This window comes from Calonectris borealis, chromosome 8, assembly GCF_964195595.1.
Source record: "Calonectris borealis chromosome 8, bCalBor7.hap1.2, whole genome shotgun sequence".
NCBI lineage: Eukaryota > Metazoa > Chordata > Aves > Procellariiformes > Procellariidae > Calonectris > Calonectris borealis.
In genome coordinates this window covers 397769-416075 of record NC_134319.1, presented here as the reverse complement: position 1 = coordinate 416075, position 18307 = coordinate 397769, and positions in this window count along the sequence as shown.

The following is an 18307-nucleotide window of genomic DNA, read 5'->3' as shown; positions in this document are numbered from 1 at the left end:
AGGAAGATTTTTTGACAGTCTTAACCTAGAAAGGTTACCCCAACTATTGCCATCTTGTTACTTTATACCTGCTACCTCCAATTATTGAAGACTGTTAGGGACCTCACACAAAAAAACAAAACAAGACCCTACAACAAGAAAAACAAACGGTCGCATGATTCTCAGCGCAAGATTAGGGAATCATGTTACTTCAGTGCTTAAAATATTGCACAGTTTTTATAAGGCTTTTCTAATTTTTTTAACCCCCCCTAAGGGTTTCAGAGGGTGATACTGAGGTTGTGTTTCACTGTCCTGCAGCCGTGCCGGGAAGGTGCAGAGCACCAGCACTGCCCTGCTCCACACACCACTACCCTTATTTGCTTATATACCAGGGATAACCACGAGGGGATAATCACGCTTTTCCCCAGTCTTACCCAAGTTTCACAAGTTCCTTTTGAGATTAATTTTGTCAAGTTGTGTTTTATTTCTAGCTCCTATAACTAATTCTGTTACACTTTAAATGCAATATTCAGCTGCAGAATACAGGCATCCCAGCGGACAGAAAGGCTACGTGCAACAGGAGGCAGCGGCCTTTGGAAAGGTAGTTCTGGGGTTCATGGCAGAAGAAAAAATTACTGATATGCAACAAGATTCCTAAAATTGGCAAATCTTTACTATTTGTAAGTGTGCTTAGCCACTTAATTAACAAAAGGATATTTGCAGCCCGATTTTCATATTTGCTTTTGCTATGTTAAAATATTGGAACATTTAAAATGACAATTTCATTCACTTTGCATTCAGTTGTTTCTGGGGAGGCAGATGTATTCATTCACTCTAGTAACCGATCATCTTTTCTCACCCATAACAATTAGCATCCATACCAGAAAAATCACTTTAAGTTGTTGTGCTGGTTTTGGCTTGGATAGAGTTAATTTTCTCCACAGTAGCTAGCATGGGGCTGTGTTTCGGATTTGTGCTGGAAACAGCGTTGATAACACAGGGATGTTTTCGTTCCTGCTGAGCAGCGCTTGCACAGCGCCAGGGGCTGTTCTGCTCCTCAGCCTGCCCTGCCAGCGAGCAGGCTGGGGGTGCACGAGGGTTTGGGAGGGGACACAGCTGGGAGAGCTGACCCCACCTCAGCCAAGGGATATTCCAGACCGTATGGCGTCATGCTCAGCATATAGAGCTGGGGGAAGAAGAAGGAAGGGGGGGATGTTCACAGTGGTGGCGTTTGTCTTCCCAAGTCACCGCTACACGTGATGGAGCCCTGCTGTCCTGGGGATGGCTGAACACCCGCCTGCCGATGGGAAGCAGTGAATGAATTCCTTGGTTTTCTTCACTTGCGTGCGCGGCTTTTGCTTTACTATTAAACTGCCTTTATCTCAGCCCACGAGTGTTCTCACTTTTACCCTTCCGATTCTCTCCCCCACCCCACCGGGGGGGAGTGAGCGAGCGGCTGGGTGGGGCTTGGTTGCTGGCTGGGGTTAAACCACGACAGTTGTCATTCCTCAATTAGAGCCAAAGCATGAGCCAGTTGTGCTCACAAATGGCATCCAGCAGGCACTTCAGCATGACAGTCCCTTGACTGATTCACCAAGATAATTCTTTACATGCAAATCACAGATGTCACAAGCACAAGTATTTGCTTGAAACAGCTTCTTCCTCTGAAACTTAAGTACCTAGTTTACAGTTTACAAGAACATAACAGTAACAGCATCAGATTGCAGTGGAAATCATTGTTTTCAAATGGAGTTAAACCCTCAGGATGGGACAGCTTACCAGTTCTCAGCCACCACTCCTATTAATGCTTTACTTGAATTTGGCTGAGTCTATGCATTTAACAACATGCAATTGTATAAAATTTAGTCTCAATAACTTTGTACTATTAAATACACCAGGCACTGGAGTTTTAGGTCATCTTAGGTACTTTTGGTTACTGAAAATAAACAATTACTTTGCAGTATCTTCCCAATTTGATTTTACATAATGTGATATTAAGGAGGATGTTTAACTTCTGGTCTTCCAACAGTTGAAAATAACACCAGTGCAGCATGCTGTGCATTTTTTAAAAGAACCTTTGAAAGGAAATTTGAGTCTTTAAAAAAAATAGATAATCATGTGCCTAAGTTTTCTTACCTGCCCGCTTAATTTCTTTACAGCGAGAGAAAGTAAAGCCTGTAAGAATTACTGTCTTAAACCTGCTAGCTCTGGTGTGACAACAGCAGACAACTATCTAGACATCAAGACCAGAGTATCTCCAGCTCTTTTTTAAAAACAGAACAGTATCCAAGTTCCACATAGAAATTACACACAAGCTTTTATTCTGCTTTCTAGATGCAGTTTATTTATGGTAACTGAGCAGATACAATACTTTGATCAATTTTATACTGGGGGGAAAAAAAATCTTACTTTGTTTTCATTTTCTGCATGACCCCTTGAAAAGAGAAATATTTTTCTCAAAACCAACTGATTTTTTATCAAAAAGAACATAATTCCTTTCCTCAAATAACACTGTAATCAAGTTTTATAGTTATTGTAATTAGATTTTTTGAAGACGAATCCTAAAAGCTCACGATTTGACTGTTTAATTGTTAAATCCCTTTGCCTCGCTGGCAGACATGCCAATTCCAGCACCTCATCACAGGAACATCCATGTCTTCGTTATTTTTCCATTCGGCAGGCATACATCCGAATGAATGCTAGTGCTGCATTGGCATAAAGATCCATACATTACATTCAATACAGCAGAAAGTGAAAATCTAACTTCTAGTACACCATTTTCAGATAGTGAAAGGTGTCAGAAACAACCTGAACCAAAAGCGTGTGACAATTTATATGTGTATCAGTTTGCTCCACATATAAAAGAACAGGCTTTTCCGTTTCTCCCAATAAGCACCTTTTAAACACAATTTTACAGTATTTTTAACATCATATAGGAAATGCAATAATCTGTACAGTGCAGGTTCACGGATGTTTGTCCCGTTCCTTCGATAACCGGCAAGTTTTCAAAACTTTCTGGTTTTGTGTTGACATACAGGGCTGCTCGGTAGGAAGAGGCGAGGACCTGCACTCAGACCCTCACCCCGCGGCCGGGGCAGAGCCCGGGGGTTCCGAAAGCGCAGACCCAGGGGCTGCCGTGCCCGAGCCCCCCCGCGCCCGCGGAGGGACCCTGCGGGGTCCCCCCGGCCCGGCCCAGCCCGGCCCGGCCCCCGCGCCCCGGTGCGGCCGTGGGGCTCGGCCGGGCCTTCGACCGGCTCACAGCGGCCCCGCACCTCGGGCCCCGCCGCGGAGCGGAGGCCGGAGCGGCCCCGGCCGCCGGACATCCCCGACCCGGGCGCTGCGCTGCGGCGGGCAGGAGCGCGGAGCCTGCGGGCAGGAGCGAGGCGGGGGCCGGCGGGCAGGAGCGCGGAGCCGGCGGGCAGGAGCGCGGGGGGGAGCCGGCGGGCAGGAGCGCGGAGCGGGCGGGCAAGAGCGAGGGGGGAGGCGGCGGGCAGGAGCGCGGAGCCGGCGGGCAGGAGCGGGGAGGGAGCCGGCGGGCAGAGCGGGGACCCGCGGGCAGGAGGGGGGAGCCGGCGGCCCGGCCCGGCCCGGCCCCTCCCCGGCCGAGGACGGCCGGAGCGCGGCGGGGCCGCTGCCCGCGGTGGCCCGGGCCGGGCGGGCGGGCGGTGTGCTCCCCCGCGCTGAGCCCCTCCGGGGTAACCCGTCAGGGAACGCCGCCTTCCAGCGACGGCGGCAGTCAGGGCTGCGGCTTTGTTGTATTGCAGAGTTTAGCAGTAACACATCTGCCACAGTACATAAAACGCACAGGCAACTTCAGGAAATGTAACCTATCGTGCTTGCGGTGCCCGTAATTTCGATACCCGAAGTGTCTGCAATCCGATTCTCCATTAAGTAGTTTCATAAGCGAAACTGGAACTTTAAGGCTCCCAGCATCTGTAACGCACTAACACCTAAATAAACCGACACATTTTTGTTCGGCGTGTTCCACTGCAATTGCTCTAATTCTCTGCGTTCGTCATCCACGGGGGGATTTGATGCCACATCGTCCCCTCCCGCGCCCCAAGACGCCCGTGGCACAGCCCAGCCTCGCCGCGGACCCGGCTGCGTCCCGCCGGGTCCCTGACCGATGCGGTGTTTACGGCGAGGGAAGACGACACCGTCCAAATCACAGAAGCTGTAAATTCCCAGAGCAGATAAACAGATTATCGCAGTCTTAGGGCTACCCTTAAAACCCAAACGATGCAGCGCTGCAAGTTCATGGCGAGTCACTCTCCGGGTTACACTTCTGCCTGACTTGATGTACTTTGGAGCCGGTTTTACTCACACGACTATCTTTGAAGAGAAAAATCAGTTCTTGTGATTTGTCTCCCATATGCTGCGTTCTGACAGCAGGAGTCATTTGAACTGAAATACTAAACAGCTGGACTGGAAAAACCTGTTTTCCTTGGAATGACCACCAATTTTCCACTAATAGAGACGTAAATGGATCCCATTGCTTTCTAAGAAGTTTTCCCGTCCGTGATCAATTCTGTATCAATGTTAAACTAGCAGTACTGCTCTTTTATAATCTGCTAATTTAAATATTTTTGCATAACATTGCCGACAAAAATCAAGGAATATTTACAATGCGCCCAGAGTTTATGCATATAATCTACTTTTTTCCATTATTTCACATCCCTCAGTGGCATATTTTAGACAGTTTTCTTCAATTCCTCTGAGATAGAACCTGGTCTTGTTTTCTCTCACTGAAAATACACTCACCTCAGAAATACTGCAGAAATATAGCAGTGGTGAGAAAGCAAAACACAGCAGAATTTCATGTAGAGTTCTGTGCAGGATCTACATGTTTTCCCTGCACCATCTTCACCTCAGAATGATAGAGAAGACCCAGGGACATGCCACGTTTGGAAAATACATGCAGGAACGCCGTGGCTAGTTCTATGCATGATCAGAATTTGGCCCAAAATGTGCAATACTACAAATGACCATCTCCCCCTCGTTCCTATTATCTACATATGAATGTTCAAATTCAAGAATGTGCTTTCAAATCCACAGCACTCTAGGGTAATATTAAATTAACTCCATTTAATAAAACACATTCCAAGTTGTTATTTTGATTGAAGCATTATACTTTTTGTCTTGCAATAAGTAGTTCAGATTTCACTGGGTCATTGAAAAATTTTGAATAAGTCTCTCTTCAAATCATATTTAAAATACGGACTTAAATAACTGTGGCAACATATCTTCACAATACAAACCAGAAATAAGGGATATAATGCTGCATTAAAGCTGTTGCTGCGTTTATCTCCTGAGTCAGTGAATGAAATTTTGCCATCCCCCAAAATATACTGATCGTCCCTTTCACAAAACATAACACATTCATCCAGGGAAATGATGGCATCCCATTTTGTCCTCAATTCACTAAAATAAGAGGTATTTTGATCACAAATGCCTGCTATTATCAAAACACTATCATGATTTCAACAGGATTAGCTAACCCAGGTGAAGCTGCACACAGGTCCCCCTTGGTTTTTTCGCTCTGCGTCACATTGCATCTGCTTTTAAATGCTTTGTCATTTAGAACAGAGGCATCAGACAAAATCCTGTGTTCTGCCACAGTGTTGTGGCACTCCCCAGATTCATGGCTGGAAGGCACGTTGTCTGAATCCTCTGATTCAGTCTTTTCTCCCTAGAAAATGCATATGTGAAAATCACAACAGACTTGCAGAAGATGTTGGAATAAATATTTACATAAATGTTGAAATATTTACATATGCAGTCCTCCATGCTTGAAACAGGAAAACAAGCGCAATAAATGCAATTAAGGTATCAGGGTTCTAGACTAACACACCTTGCCTTTCCCATCAAGATAAGCTAGCGGTTAAATGATTAATATCGTCTCTCATTACGGTGCCTATAACGAGGCAGTATAGGTAGGAGTAGGACAGTAAAGCGCCAGTTCCGCCAGACCGGGCAGCCCCTGACCGCAGAGGGTCCGTGGCCGGGCCGGGTGCGCGGCAGCCCCTCCATGGGGAGCCCCTCCATGGGGAGCCCCTCGCCCCCCTGCCCAGCCACAGCGCCCCGTCTGCCGGCAAGGGGCTCCCACCGCGCCGCAGGCCAGCGCTGTCCCTCACCCTCGTGTTCGGGAAGTTTCTAAGGCAGGCGGCTTCCCACCCGAAGCAATTCACGCAAGAGCTCCCGGGGTGGGAACAGCGTCCCCGCTCAGGGCAGCCCCTAATCCCGATGCAAGGCTCTGGGCACTATACAGCAACAAAGGGAAAGAGCCATTTCATCTCTCCTTGTGTGCCTTCATATAAACTTTTAACATGCCGAAGCCCTGTGACCAGAGTATCGCTCTGGGCTTTTCTTTCTTATATAATTCACTGTACATTACTTTCCTTCTAGTATGACATCAGGGAGAATCAGCGTGGTGGAAGAGGTAGAGCAGCAGCAGGAAAAAAATATCTGACAAACAGCAACAGCCTCCCAACACCCCTTTAAAATAATAACGACTTACCAAATGGTTGGGAAGTTGTTATAATTCCTTTTCCAAATTATTACTCGCCCTTTAGATTAGAAATGAGGCCAGGGTTAGCAATCAGCCATAAATGGTAGGATTTCTGAAGTAGAAGCACTTGTCTGATTGTGAAGTGGAGGCCATTATTGCCTTGATTGAGTCTTTTTTTTTTTCTTTTTTTTTTTTTTTTAAGCTTGCTTGATTTGTGGCTGAGAGCGCACATTCACTACTGTACTAGGAGCAATCAGAGCTTTCCCTGCTCTTTTCTGCTCGGCGATTTATGGTCCACTACTTTGGCACAGCTGCCACCTTTTAGCCTCCATCAAGCAGAGATATTTTTAAGTGAACTGCATTTTGTGTTTGTCTTTTCTCCTCCCGCCCCTTTCCTTCCTCACCCTTTCTCTTTCCTTCCCCCCCCTCCTTGTTTTTTGAGGGGGGGGGTGAAAATATTGTGTGAACTTTAATTCCAAGTATGAAGTTGAAAGAAGACAGCTGAAGCTGGCTGGGGTGTCATCTGGACTCCACGGCACATAACAAATGTGCAGTTATATGAGAAATACGGATGAAGTGACTTGCTCGAATGACTGAAGTCAACCAAAAGCACTGACGGCTGTCTAGGTGCTGGAGTTTAGAGTTTTGTTTGCCTGAAAACCAGATTCAAGCCAAGAACTTGTATTTATACCATTTCTTTCCAGAAATCATCTGTTTCGTTGGCATATCACTCCTCCCAAATTTGCTCTGTGCAGCACAGCTGAGGGGGTCCTGGTGCAAGGGACAAACGCCTCGCAGACCACCGGGGTTCACCCCGTCGCCCCCAGGCTCCTCCAGCCCACAGCCCACGCCATCGCCCTGCCCGCAGTGAGGCAAAGCCGGCACAGAAAAGGCAGCACAGCCTGCTCCGGGGCCAGCCCCGCTCAGACGCCAGCCTGCAGAACCCACGGGCACTTTGGGTTCGGAAACACATAAGCACATGTGTAGGAAGCCACAAATACCTACTTCATTTCTTTAATTGCTACTGCTCTGAAATAACTGAATTTTACTTCAGAGTACATTTGCAGGCAGAAACTCTATGTCAAGTAACCAAATAAAACATTCTTCCACGGTCCACTGGCGTACCCCTAAAAGCAGCAGTTTAGCATTGAAATGCTACCAAATGCACAACTGCAATGGTGTGAGTGCAGAAGCCAGATTGTGCTACGTAATGTAATGCTGCATTAGAAAGGTAGTACTTGCTACTATGTGTAAAAACAGGAAGAGTAAAAATAACAGAACTAATATTTCCTCGTGCTAGAGACTGCAAATGCAGCAGAACAGATACTTTAGTATAGTTTTGTAACTCACTCTCTGTTTAGCAGTCATTTGTTTTCCAAAGCCGTCATTTTGCAGGGTCCCGTATATCAAGGGGAAAATTAGCTACACAACCGGCTCCTATTTCAGTCCAATTAGCAAGCTTATGTGAATGAGGTAATGGAAGCCTCACAAAAAGAAATTACTGCAGAAAAGGGAAGAATCTGTTTCAGCATTATCCAGGAAAAAAAAACACGTTACTCAGACTCAGAGGGAATGCACAGCAAAGCCAAAATGCAATGACAGAAATTATTTGCTTTCTTAAACCTGTATTTACAGTACGTTCTTGTAGAGCACCAACACGCACCTTCCCCCGAAAGCAGTGTCAGGACAGTGGTAGGACGGAGTCGATACAACCCGGATGAAATATTCACCCAAGGAAACAGGGTGTTTCTCTTGCCCTTGCTCATGCCAGCGAGCTGCCCAGCGTTCTGCCCCGAGGTCTGGGGGGCAGGAGGGGACCCTGGTGTACAGCGACTTGCACTGCGCATCACCGCTCCCCCCGACCAGAAGAATCATCCCACACAAACGCATCTCTGCAGCGAAGGTGGGCAGCGGCCCAGACACCCACTTTTCCTCCCAAGGCTTGGCAGCCTCGGGTTTGCCCCGCTCCGGCACCTCCCCGCTCGCCCAGCGCAGCCTGTCCTCTCCCCGTGCTCCTGCCGCCTCCTTCGCCCCTCGGCCAGACCCTGCCCTCTCCGCCTCACCAGCCCCCGGCTCCCAGGCAGCGGCCGGGGCTCCGGGCTCCCACTGCTCAGGCAATCAAACCGGCAGCATGCTCTTCTCCTTTACAAGAGGTGGGCAAGGAGCCCCGAAGGCTGCCAGAGGGCAAAGCAGTGCCGTAAGCCCTTGGGAACAAACGGGAGAACCAGCTCCGAAAAAGACAACCGGGTGCATGACTTACCAGTGATGAAAAAAGGCATATTTCTGACCAGGACATTACATGCAATTAACCAACCATGCTTAAAACCAAAATGTAGACTCAGAAAAACTGCGCTGCATTGTATTTACCTTTTTAATAAGCACAAAGAGTCCAGAGTGAACTGCCCAGCACTGCTTTGTGAAAATACCAAGGTAGGACAAAGACAGAAGAGAGCCTTTGGCTTTAATTCATCCTTCATTTATGCTAGGTATCACTAACATAACTCTCCAGGTGAGAACTGTTTTATTCCCAGTCGATCCCAGTGCTAAGAACCAAACCCATCCACCCACTTTCCTTGTACTTAGATAAATGTCCCCAATGGCACTTGCCCACCTGAGCGGCTCACTAGTCTGTAATGGGAGCATTTGCATAATTAGTTACATATATTCTGAAGCGCGCTGGTCTCTAGGGAGGATGTGAGTACACTGGGAGGAGTGAGGAGTTTGACCCGATCCTCATGCCCGCACTTGCTGGTGAGGTTTTTGTGCCCGCTGAGCTGCCAGAGCAGCTGAGCTCCACAGAAGCTCTGGGGACGGGGAGGCAGACCCCGCACAGCAGAGCAGAGCCCTGAGCTGCTGCCAGACTCCCTGACGTGGCCATCTCAGCTATGGGTACGGGCTCAGGAAACCGACAATGAGCTCTGTCCATTATTGCTAGCTTTGTAAATTGTGCTAATGCATCCATCACAATCAGGCCAACAGAACTAGAGAAGAAAAAAAGATGCAAAATGATGCAAAACATGACCCAGAAGAATTGCCCTTTGTCCATCTCTCCTGTCTAAGTAATTAAAATCACAAGCAAGTTTGGCATGACAAAAATAACGCAAGAGGAATCAAAACGTCGAAACATGGTTGGGAAGAGGCCCCAGGCTCTGACTTTCTCAGCTAGAGGCTTTGCTCAGCACTTCTGAAAAACCACGGGAGCCGCCTCCGAGCCGCCTCCGGGCAGCGGGGCCTCCTGGCCTGCCCTCGGGCGACCCCAGGGGTCTGCCTGCCTCGGGCACCGCAGCCGGCCAGGACGCCCCGCTCCCGGCCGCTGCCCGCCTGCCCAGGGAGCGGGGCGAGCGCTCCCCCAAAATTCAGCAGGCTTTGTTAAACGCCTTGCAAAACATAAGGCAAACCGGGGTGTCCAAATCCTACACCGCCTTTTGAAAATACTGTCCCACAAGGGTTGCTCACATCCTGCGCGAGCCCCGCGCCAGCACCAACAGCAGTCGCCGTTCGGCGAGGACGGTTCGGTGGCGTGGCCAGGGTTAACCACAGCCTTCGCCTGCGTAGAGAGGCTCCTCGGGAGAAGGGGATGCCCTGATGAGAGGGCTGCTGCCAGGCCAGGCGCACGGGGACGCGGACCGCGCTGCCCGGGGGAGCGGTGGGGGACAGACCGTGCCGGGGCGGCGGGGCACAGCCCTGTCCCTCCGGAGGAGGACGGCTCCACCAGCGCCGGTCGACGTCCCATCTCCCCACGCCTCGTCTCCCGCTGTCCCCATGCCCCTCCCCTCCCCTGCCCGGCTGCCGCGCTTCTGCCCGCACCACCACCCTGCCCTCCCGTCCCCTGTCCCTTCTCCTCTCTCCAGCCGCTCCAGGATCAGCACTCGGAGGTTTGACCTTGCGTATTTTCTTTCTCCCTGCGCATCTCAGCTCCTCAGCTGATCTGGCTCACCATTTCAACCCTTTGGCTGCAGAGCAAGTCTCTGGTGGAACAAGCTGTTTTATTTGCAAATAAATCTTAGTAAATTATTTTGGCCATCCTAAGCAAGTATATTGATGACCCTGTAAGGGCCGCATGCCACAGAAAACGTACTTCAGGACGGCTTAGACGTTTAAAAAGCTGTACTTCAATGAGTTTTCTCTTTCACGTTGCCTGAGGCAAGATCAGATCCAAGGAGCCAGATAAAAAAAAATAGACAAACATTTTAGAGACTTAATCATGTAGACTATCTTAGGGGGGCCCTGGAGAGAAACAGAGAGAGATTCTGGTTTCTCATCTTCCACAAAACGCAGCTTTCACTTATCTGCCTTTTTCCCGTGGTGTAAAGGCCAGCGAGGGGGATGAGATAATGCTTGGGAAAAGGCATGTTTTTCATAGCATGCACTAGAGATTGGCACACAGCTAAACTTCCCCCTTGCGGACCCCATCCAAGCGCAGCTCTAGAGAAATGTGAGTTCTGGGTGGGACAAGGAAGAAATCGCTCTGACAGGTTTGCGGCTCTTTCTGAGAAAAGTCTGCTTGGAGCTGCTGAGCGGACGCGGTGCTAAAACAAGCCCCGAGGGCAAGGTGTTGGGGGGCAGAGAGCAGCGATAGTCACATGCACAGACCGTGCCGCAGGGTGTTATCTATTCCTTTGACAAGAACCTTCCATCAACTGAAAAAATGTTAAATTTTGAACAATCGTTTGGTTAACGTTTCAGCTCACATGAAATCTTGGCGAAGAAAAAGCGGTTATTTGTCTGGTACAACTATCTATTATTTTTCTAGGGAATTTTTTCAAAATCTGTATTTCAGGAGAGGTTTTGTTACAAACATTGAAAAATGTCAGCTAGTTGCCACCATCCAGCAGCCCACTCAAAGTTTTACCCAGGTGTATTTTGTCAGCTCTGAGAAAAGTTTGCCAGCGTGGTGACATGCAAGATCCATACATTTCTCTCGTACGTTAGCTAGTTTTGTGGATTGAAGGGTGTTGCTCTGCAAGGACTACAGAAGGGAAAGGAAATGATCCATTTCATACATGTGTAGCCATTTTCCTTGACTGTAAACCCCCCCTTAACCTCCAGCAAGGCTTTGTGGCTCCAGTTACCATAGTGAGCTGGCTGGCGGAGGACGAGTAAAGCTCTCTTGATCAACCATGAGGTCCATCACATTAGAGAGGAATGCACGTTTTACTTCCTCCCTGAAGTCTAAGGCTGAACGCATTTGACTACAACGGTTCAGAACTGTCACTTAATATTATCAGCTACATCTCCTGTATGCCCAAGCAACTCCCCCAAAACACAGGGGGGGAGAGCACGCGCTGCAGGGTGGTAGCATGTCACCGGTCCTCTAACGGAGGGGGATAACCATCTCTGTACAAACTTGACATCTATAAATTGATTACATAAGTGGGCAGTGGTGGTCCTTTCAAGTATGCTCCTTTTGTTTCAGCTTTACAGTAAAATTACCAGCAGCAGTTTACAATTAAGGGAAATAATAATAACTGCATATGCTTTCATCTGCACATACAATTACAATAAACTGCATGCTTTAATAGGATTGTGAAAAATCTGTGTTTGACCCATACAAAAAAGTAAACATTCTTGTTCTGGATACTATATCATTATCACAACAAAGGGAAACTCCTGAAATCTGATGATTTAAACATCTGGAGAATGTTAATCACTTCAAAATGACGGATGTTTTTTATTTTAGCTTTTGACAGACACACTCCTTTCATAGATAGATGATTATTTACATAAATTACATCACCAATGTGAAAAAAAAATCCAAAATAACTTCAAAGGATAAAGAGCTTAATTAAAAGGAGACTTTTATATTTCTGCTCTTGTAGAACATAGATTAAATAGAAGAATTTGCAAAGGGAAAAGGTAACTCCATCATTTTAAATATGACGCAGTTGTCCTTCAGGTTTTTCCCCCCCCACGCGTGGGCTTTGGAGGTGCACTTTAAATAGAGCCAAGGTGCAGTAACAAGCAATGCAACAGAGAAACAGGCTAACCCCCGCCCCAGTGAACAGTGTGTGTTATGAGACAGGCACGGAGTCAAGTCGTAGCTTAGTTTTCTAAGCACAGCTGCAAAATGCACAGGTTTTGGTGCTACTCTGATCAGTGCCTGCAGCCCTGACTGTTCTCTTACCATAAATTTCATACAATATAAAGCCACTAACTTTAGCAGAACTAGTCTCCATCAACTCATGTTTATTTGGTTTTATATAGATACGTAAACCAAATAATGTTATATATATAACATATATATAATGTGTTCTGTCTAACCTAATGTGTTCTGTTCATACATACACATACGGAACAGCATCAAGTTCACTAGGACTAGGATTATGGGATCTGCATCAGGTCCCTTAGTCCCGTCCCCCGATGTTACACGTCAGGAAACAAATTCAACATCACAGCCGTTGTGCAATTAGGAGAACAGACTCAGCTGCAAGGTTTCAGCTCCCAACTATTTGTAAGACAACGATTTCAAAGAAGGTTGCAGGCATGAGTGGGAGGGAAGGTGCAGGGAAAATTGCACCATATAACATCTGCAGAGAAACATGACCGCTTTGGATATGGCCAGGTAATTGCTAGGTTTAATACAAGGAGTCTGGGGGACCACTGAACACGTCAGCATTAAGCTGAAAGGATAGCTATGCTGATCTAATTCATTGTCACCACGCCAGTTAAATTCGTCAGGCTCAAGAACGCCCTGAATTGGACAAACTACAGGACGACAACATTCAAAAGCCGAAGGGCTCTTGCTGCGCTTTGCCGTGCAGGGAGGGGGCTGCGCCCGCACGCTGCCTGCCGCTGACCGGCGGCGTGCTGCCCAACGCTGCCAGCCAGACCTGCTGCAATTTAGCTGATCCGCTACAATTTCCTCCTACACTCTGAGCTGATCTGCACGCTGACCTTAGACAATTTGTCTTCTTTCTGGCAGAAATGTCATCCAAAAGGAAGCTATTAAGTCAAGAAGGTAATTCTGCAAGAACAGTCCACTGTATAAACAGAACTTGACCTAGGGTAATTTATTTCTAGTCCAGCACAAAGGAACTTAAGAGATAGGATCGATACATTTCAAGACCTAAATACGTCAATGAAGGCGAGAACGTAAGAATTTTAGGCAATATTTGTGCAAAGTTGTCTTTAATACTAGAAACTGAGAAACAAGTGTAAAATACAGCGTTTAAAATCTGAAGGATTTTGTGTCCGCATTTCACAGGATAAACATCTGCAGATAGTAGAGTTTGGTCTAAAGTTTTGGTGACCAACTATCTGTTATTTAATTCCCCCCCCAAATATGTTAAACTATGCTGATGCCCCCAACACTTAACACCATTACAAAGGTAGACCATTTACTGCCTTAATTCTTTACCAACTTTAGAGGCTGCTAAAAGTTGGAAATCATTTTAAAAAGGAGACAAAACAGTGAAAAAACTATGAATTCCTGCTTCACAATGTTGAAACAAATGAATTTGGAGGGCAGGAGGAGGCCTGTCTTCCTTACGAATACTGTACTAATATTTTGCTTAGCCCAAACCAAAGCAATTTCCTCACCCAAGACCGGTTCTCAACACATTCATGAACACAAACCGTAGCTTTTTCTTACGGGGAGCGTACGGGTGCACCACACTGAAACCCAACAGTTGACAGAAACGAGCCAAGTCCCTGCCGAAGGCGGGGAAGCTGCCCCACAACGGTCGGTTCTCCCCAGGCACAGCTACCGGGGTCCCTGCCAGGACCACCTCCACCCCCGGGCTGGCCAGCCACGGTCCCTCTCCGTCCTGCTCAGCAGCAGCCTGCCGGTACATCAAATGAATCTGACACTTTTCTAAGAAAGAGTTCAGAGGTGTGAAGGCAGGAAAATCACCAAGATGAGTTCTGCAAAGACACAGCTGGGAACAGCCTCAGAAGCGGGGGGTTTATGTTTTGTGGGCAGAAGACAGTTCAAGCATAGTTTTTGGTAAAACTATAGGCAGGCAATGTTGTCACAGTTTCATGTATCAGCAGTGTATAGAGGGATAATGTCACAGGTTCTACATCATTAAAACCCTCTCCTTGTGTGCAAAGTGCATGGAATGGTTAATTGTATTTATCGCTGAGAAAGCAGATGACTTCCCAAGCTATAAAAAGCAGTTCCCTTTCTTGCCTGGTATTTACACTTACATTAAATAACACGCTTTCTAGAAGTACCAGCATTTGAAGTTCAAGGAACTTCGCAATATCAAATGTTTCCTTAATGGCTGCACCTGGATCTACATGAGCTCATTGTATACACCTACACCCAAGTTCAAAAGAACTGTCCGTTCTGTTTGTTTTCACCCGTGAAACATGAATATATGTGTCTGACAAACTTAGAATCTGCTTTTTGTTCTTGCTCTTGTCACCCAAAAGGGATTTTATAACATACTGTAGGGTCCTCAAAATCTACTTGAAAATTACTCATACTAACCGGAATAAAAAGACAACTTGGTTTACTAACTTTTGACATTGCTGTTGGGTTCCCCACCATCAGCTGGAAAGGCTTCTTCATATTTCGTGCCAGAGAAGTGAGCCTGTTTCTTGGCATTATTTGTACATTCTTCTCTCCTTCCACATTTTCCACTTGAAATTGCAAATTCTTTTCACAAGGGGTTCACTTTGTCTGCTGAAGCCAAAAAAACTCTGTTTCCTGTCCAAACTTTATTCCTGACACAGTGCAACAAGCTTTTGGTCATTTAGGGTCTATTTCTGGTGGAATGACTCACATCACGCAGATATTTTGCAGTCTGGCACAGAGTGCAAACCGTCATTTAACAAACAACATATTGCTGATACGCTTTACTGGACCTAGCCCGAGGTCACGACAAGCCAGGTACTGCAAACTCTAACTTCTGGGCACTTCCCCAAGAAAAAACCCACATCTTTGCTTCCTAGGTCTGGCTGCAAGACAACTTTATATTCTGCGTTAGGCAGCGTACAGGAATACCGTGGGACACCGGGAACAGATCCCAGGGCTGCCAAACACCCTTTTCGATGGCCAAAGAGCTGATTCCCACCCCTCCTTGCGTTCTCCCTCCCCTGCAGTGACTCTGGTGCCTCTTCACACGGAGGGTCACTGCGTCAAAAGGAGCGACAGAGGGTGATGGCCCAGCCCTGCCTGCTCGCGGTGGTGACGTGCTGACCCAGGAGATGCAGGCAGGTCTCTGCAGGTAGGGGAGCTCGGGACTCGCCGCCTCCTCTCAGCACCAGCACGCTGGCTGCGGGGTCTGCTCCCGCACAGAAGCACTGCCATGCAGGCTGGCTACAACTCGATTTTGGGAAGCCTGCTTCTAAAATACCAGTCAGATCAGATCCCTGACAGCTCATCCGCCCGGACTGCCCCCGACCCCAGCTGGCCGTGGGACCACCATCCTGATCACGGAGAGCAGGCGCTCTGCGTTTACAGATGCAGCAGGAGCGCAGTGCTAGGTAGCTCAGCAGGGATGCGGTGCTATCTGCAGAGCGGGAGCTCTGCAGCTCCTAGACAGCTTCACGCTCCCAAAGAGATGCCCAGCAAGGTGCCCATCAGAGGGGCTGCCATTTGCATCAATCCAGCCCAGAGGGGAAAAAAAAAGGTGTTACCCCAGAATCACTCTATTAAAGCTATTATTAATATATTACCTGATTTTTATCATAGTTTACCATGGTTTAAGCAAGTTAAGTGAAGTTCTGGGATTTAAAGGCCTGCCTGCAACAAAAACGAGACCGTCACCTCAAGCCTACCAGACAGTCAGGGCAGTAGTCCTTTGTCGGTTTGTCCCTGTGCTGTTTTCAGCCAGTTTCTGAAGCCTATTTTAAGACTTAAGGCTTTTCTGTGATCCAGTTACAGTTCTTGAGCTGCTCTTTGTTAAAGACATGCCTTCAAATGGTCAGACCTGCCAAATCGATTATTGTCCTTGACTTTTTTCTCCATTGACAGTATTCTCATATTAAGGAAGCCCAATCCAGACATTTTTAGGCAACCTTCCATTACACAATTCATTTTTGTCATACAAAAAAATTCACTTGTGCCAGTGTCTAAACATTCAAAGACATGAGAAATGACCCAAAAAAATTGTTAGGTAGCAAATTTTCTGCCCCCCTTAGAACGAAAATCTGTTTTCCAAACAGTTTTTCCCATTAAGTGTTGCATTGTCAGGCCAGGAAGGTGAGCACAGGCCCCGATCCTGCTATGCACAGAGGCAGAAATCCCAGGTCTGTGTGAGTCCACACAGAGGAGCTCGTTGGGATGAAGTTACCAAGTTCTGCTGCACATTGGGATGATCAGTGCTGCCTGTTGGTCCACAAAACACAAGTCTCTCTTTCTGAGGTTCCCCCTTTCTCCAGGACTACAGGATTCCAAGTGGCCACCCAAACCGCATCATGGCAACCCCCACGGTCGGCTACGCTCCGCAAGAATGTGCACTGTGGCCATGTTTTCTCCCTTAACCATCGTTTATTTGTTGCGTCATTTGCGAATTTGTTGCCCTCGACCGCAGTGGCTTCCAGCAGGACTCTTCTGGCTGGCATGGCTTAGGAAGGTCATTACTCTATCAGTGAGGGCTAGCATTTAAAGAAGTTTGCCCATAATAAGTTACAACAATGTAATTAACAGGCCAGCAAGGCAGAGCTCACACAGGAAGGGTATAACCACGTCCACAGACACTGAGCACTTGCAACTTCTTGGAGCAGGCAGGTTACCCAAGGCCCAAGACTGGAAACCTCACACAAAAGCAAAATCCAAACCAGACAAGGAAAATCCCCCTTGCTGAAAAAAGGCGCTATAGCAAAGGGGGCAAACTGCCCCCGAGCAGACAAGCGCTGCCAGAGACCGCTCCGTGCCACCTCCAGAACACACATCACTCACAGGGCTGGATGGGAAAGCACCAGCACTGCTCAGCTCGTTTCAGAGGACGACTTACCTACACGCAGCTGCCAGCACCATAAACGTCATTTTCCAGGAAAGGCAGGAGAACGGTCAGTTGTCCCAGTTCGAGGTACGCGTTTGCACACACCCGTGAACCCTCCGGAGAAGATGAAAGAGAAAGGCACGGAGCAGCACACAAGCACGCCTGCTCGCCGGCTGATGCCCGGCTCCCCTGGGGGCCCTTCCTCAAAGCTGCCCCCGCCCCCCAGGTGCAGGTCTTTCCTCCAGCCACAGGCACCTGCCAGAGGACAGGAGGACTGAGGACGGGAGCCTGCCTTCGTCTGGCCAGGCTGCACTCCTTCCTCAGCCTGGAGGTGCTTGGCCTCCCAGGTTACCCCAGCAGACAAACACCGGTGTCGCCTCTGGCCTGGGGGGTTAAGTGCATGTGAACTCCTGGCGGGCTCACAAAATCCCAACACATTTCTCTACGACTTGGGACTGCCTGACACCCGCTACGAGGCTGTCGTGCCAAAAGGCAGTGTGTGGGCTTTTAGGCACCCGGTCTAAAGAGGGAAAGCGATCCCGTTGAATCACACGCTGGCAAGAGTGCAAGAGTCTTTTTGGCAGTCACCACGGAGAAGTAAGGGCTGCACCCCGGTCTCTGACAACACGGTCACAGCACAGGACTGAATTCAAGGTGGTTACTGTCACAGAGGTTAGATGTGGCAGCATCTGTTCAGCCATGCAGCCTTTTAACAAGCCCAAAGACAAAGGAGTACGTTTTCCCCTTTGAATGGGAGTCTTGGCCAGCAGCGCTCATTGGCATTAACGAGGGTTGGTTTTGAACATTTGATTCTGTGAGCACCTGGAGGCAGAGCTCAAACAGCTGAAACCTGCACAACAGCAGAAAGTTTCCTTAGGAAGAAGGGCCACAAAGTGTTTTAAGAAGAAAACAAGAACAGTTTAGTCCC